Raw genomic sequence first — 5,000 nt, forward strand, 5'->3', positions numbered from 1 at the left:
CCCGCGCGTCACGGCATCTCAGTCAAGGAGCGTTTTCCTGACTGGATTCGGATATGCGTCAAGAACGGGTGACGTCACTCCTCCGTGGGTGAAGGGGAGGGAGAGGAGGGTGGGGGCGGCCCGGGGATGGGGTAGCTGCCGGTGTCCTGTGTGAAAACGATGCAGGATGGAGTGAGGGAGGGAGGGAGGGAGGGAGGGAGGGAGGGAGATGTGAGAGAGGACGTGAAGAGAGATAAGGGAGATATGAATTATTTTTGTAATGGGCTTCAATGGGTTCTTTTGTTGCTTGATTTTTTTCTCTCTCGTTTTTTTTTATATTAATAATTAAATTTATTAACGAAAATTATATTTCGCTCAGAATATAACCTTTTTGTTTTATTCCTTGGCTGAAACACAATATAGGTTGATCTTAATCCAATTTACATTTTCCTTTTCACGTATTTAATAAACACACCTTCACCTTATGTAGTTTAAAAGTGTTTAAAAAGTTTTTTTTTCGGATAATGGAAAAGAAAGGAAAGGTGATGCATTTCGACAGAAATAAATTACAACAATACAGGATATGAATATCAGTTTTATCCGAATATTAATCTTGTAATTAGAGGAAACGTTTCCGTGCGAGATACTGTGTGAACAACGGTGAACAGTGTAATCTGATATTCGTAGCAGTTACCATGGTTATATTAATGTGTATGTTGATTTACTGTTTACTGATTTCACTGTTGGAAGCGGCACTGCTAGTCTGGTCAACTGCTGCTCTCCCTACCAAAATAACACCTTTTTCAGAGATCTGAAGCGATATTGGTTCATTTATTATCACAGCTGGTATGCTTGCTAGATTTTATACTGGTTTCTGCATGAAGTTTTATCTTAGTTTAGTTTATTTTCAAATATTAGTTAAAGAAGTACTTAGTTTTATATTTTTCTTATTCATTTGTGTGGTATGCACTACATAGGAAACTAAATTGTGTCCTTGAACAGATATTTTCTGAGAATAATACGCATACATAAATTCAACATGGCTATTTTTAGACAAGGAAAAAACAGCACGCACACACAAGCACACACACACACACACACACACACACACACACACACACACACACACACACACACACACACACACACACACACACACACACACACACACACACACACACACAAACACACAAAAAAAAAAAAAAAAAAAAAAAAAAAAAAAAAAAAAAACACGCAACCCAGTGTAACACCACTCGCACACGAAGGCCACGGAGGGCGCACGCTTCAGCCTCCAGTCGAGGGAGAAGGACCTCCGCCAGCCTGCAGGCGCCAAGTGGCAGCCTGCATATCAACCCTGGACCTCCTCCGACCTTGCCTCTCTCTCGGACAGAAGGTTCCCTCAACAAGCAGCGTATTCATACAGACTTCTCTTTAACACTGTATGTACTGAGGGAGGCGGGAGGCTGGGATCTCCTCGTGTTACAGCCCCGCCCGTGCCTCATCTCCACATGCTCTTTCGGGCGTGTTAAGCATCACTTTTCTCCCTCACTTCTGGATGATATCTCTTAAGCAAACCATCGGGACTATACGCTAAAGACATCCGTCCGCGCTCGCAGTCATTCATGTTTTCGTACCCTCTTTCCTATACAAGTATTGTGATTGTGATAAACGCATATACATAAGCATGTACGCCATTTTTTTTTTTTTTTTTTTTTTTTTTACTTTTTTTTTTTTTTTTTTACAGAAACGATTAGATATATGCGAGAGTATGTGAGACTGTTTCACTTATCCCCCTCCCCCCCCCCGTCGGTTCTTTTCATTTGTTTATTGAAAGGAAATTCTTCTGGGAGTTGGATTGCATTATGCATTGATACCCGCTCTTGAGACCTTGGTTGCATGAGTATAATCGCTCGTGTTGTGTTTGTTATGCGAGGCAGTTCATGCGTATGTCTGTGTGTGTGTGTGTGTGTGTGCGTGTGTGTGTGTGTGAGGGAAGGGGTATATCTGTGGATGTGTTTTTGTGAGTATGTTCACGTGTGTGTGTGTGTGTGTGTGCGGGTGGGTGGGTGGAGGGAGGGTGTATCTATGTGTGATTGTGTGTGTGGGAGTGGGGTGGGTGGGGGGAGGGTGTATCTATGTGTGATTGTGTGTGTGTGTGTGTGCGGCTCTGAGTGTGTCTGCATACATAAGTGAAACAGAAGATGAGAGACTTGCTTGTTGAATATCTGTCTGTGTTTGCGACTAAGCATGATTGTGTGTATCTGTGTCTATCTAAGTGTATATATGTTTGTTCCCATGTTTATGTGTACATGCAAACATAATACGTATTGAAAAAATACACGAATCGATCGTACACAATCATCCTATTCATTCATCAAATACTAAGTCATATTAAGTTTAACAAACATGACAAGCAGATTCTGAAAACCATTGCTGTGGGCGTCAAGGCACGTGGAGCATTTTCATTTGAATATCTAATTACTCTAAATGCTGGGTGTTGCAATGATAATAATCTAATAAACAAATGCAATTGTGCATTTGTGTGCGTGTGTGTGTGTGTGTGTGTGTGTGTGTGTGTGTGTGTGTGTGTGTGTATAAACGCGCCATGTATGCGTGCATATGTAGTTGTGCATGTACGTGAGCTCGTGTATATGAATGCGTGTTTGTTTACGTAAGTATAAATAAATATGAACACATACCTAAAAGTTATTTATACAAACGAAGGGTAGGGAGGTTAAGAGACGTTAATGTACACCGTTTATTTAAACAAGGGTTCCTGCCTTCGACTTTGGAAGTAAATGGAGTCACTATTTCCTGGGCAGTCGTGGCGTTTACCTCTTGAACTCGGGTCGGAGGATAATGGCGGTGTTACTCGTAAACGCTCTTAATCCAATTGCAGGCAGACAAGAAGCGTGAGCCACAAGAGAGAGAAAAGAAAGAGGGGAAAGAAAATAAGAGAAAGTGAAAGGGAGAGGGGAAAATTGGTAAGAACAAGGGGAAATATTATTTTTTCCCTCTTCGTATTTTTTTTCCGTTGGACACACACACACGCATACACACACACACACACACTACACACACACACACACACACACACACACACACACACACACACACACACACAAATATATATATATATATATATATATATATATATATATATATATATATATATATATACTATATATACAAAAAAGATCATTTCGATTATTCGATTACAAAAAACAAAACAAAAAAAAAAACATAATCACAAAGAGAGTGAAGTTTTAGAAAAATTAAAATAATCTGTACACATTTCTCTCATAAAGCGCTCTTGAGCAAAAAAAAGAAGAAAAAAAAAAAAAAAGAAACGTCATTAGAGCAATTCGTCCTTCCTACTCAGTTATAACAAAAAATAATCAAAGACCGAAATCTAATCACCATAACGACATAATTCTTAAAAACTGATTAACACCAAAACGTCCCTTCGACCACACGTAAAATTTCACTCCACCACAGAAGACCATCATGAAGAGAGGTCGTTATGCTTCCCCTCCACAATCAACTCTTATTAACTGAGGAAATTCCAGCCAAGAGAGGTCACAAACGAGGTCGAATTAAACAAATGAAAAGCGTCTTTGGGGAAGGGAATAGTGAGCCTATGTTGTTTGTCAAGGTAGCCATGTGTAGGTTGATTTCCCTTGATGGGTCAAGGTATTCTTGGTTTTCTATTTCTTATTTTTACTATTTCTTTTTCTTCTTTTTCTTTTTCTACTTCACTATTTTATTTTTCTTCTTTCTTCTTTTTTCTTATCGCTTCTTCGTCCTCTTCTTCTACTTCTTTCTTCTTCTTCATCATCTTCTTCGTCCTCTTCTTCTACTTCTTCTTTCTTCTTCTTCTTTCGTACTTGTTTTTCTTTTCACTATGTTTTTTAATGGTATTAACAACATTGTCATTATCAACATACTTATTATTATCATTATTATCATTATCAACATTACCATCATTACTGTTTATATATCATTGCCATCATCATTAATATCATTATCATTATCCACATTGTTGTTATCATTATCATTATCATCATTGTCATTAACAATATTACCATCAATAGTATTATCACTATCATTATCATCAATATTTCTATAATCATCATTACTATTGTTATAACTGATATCATTATCATTATCATCATTACAATTACTATCCCTGTTAGTTATTATTATAATCATCATCGTTATGACTATCATCATTATTGTCATTATCCTTATTTTCATTTTTACCATCATTATTATTGTATTCATTATCATTACCATTATCATCACTACCGGTATCCTCATCATTATAATTTTCACTATGCTACTATCATCATTGTTATCTTCATTATCTTTCTCATTTCCATTGTTATTTTCTTTATCATAGCTTTTGTTATTATTATCATGACTAACAATATCATCATCGTCATCATTATCATCATCATTATTATCACTATTATCAACACTATTATCAATAATATATTTACTACCATTATCACTATCATCATCACCTTTTCATTATTCTCATCATCATCATTATCATTATTGTTGCTGTCGTTGTTGATATTGCAATAGTACAGTGACTACGATATAAAGATAATTAAAGATAGTGAAGTGACATGGTGACGTATAGTGTTACAAACAGAAATAAAAAAAATATATAGGGAAAGAGAGAAGGGGAGGGGAGGAGGGGGGGGGTAAGGTAGTATCCACGGAAAACTGTATATGGGGGAGGAAGTATGGAACCCTTCCCCCTTCCCCCCACTTCCCCCTCCCCCCTTCCCCCTTCCCCTTCCCCCTCCTCCCTTCCCCCTTCCCCTCCCCCCTCCCCCTTCCTCTTCCCCCTCCCCCCCTTCCCCCCTCCCCTATTCCTTCCATGACGATGTCTCTGAGCATTTCCTGAGTACTCAAACCCGAGGACTTGAGGCACTGATTTGGGAAGGTTCGAGGTGAAAGGGTTACAGTGACGTGGAGGAGAGAGAAAGTTTGGCAGTGAGATGAGATCA

Source organism: Penaeus japonicus, unplaced genomic scaffold (genome assembly GCF_977035675.1).
Source record: "Penaeus japonicus unplaced genomic scaffold, GWHDUDI00000001_assembly GWHDUDI00000008, whole genome shotgun sequence".
Lineage (NCBI taxonomy): Eukaryota > Metazoa > Arthropoda > Malacostraca > Decapoda > Penaeidae > Penaeus > Penaeus japonicus.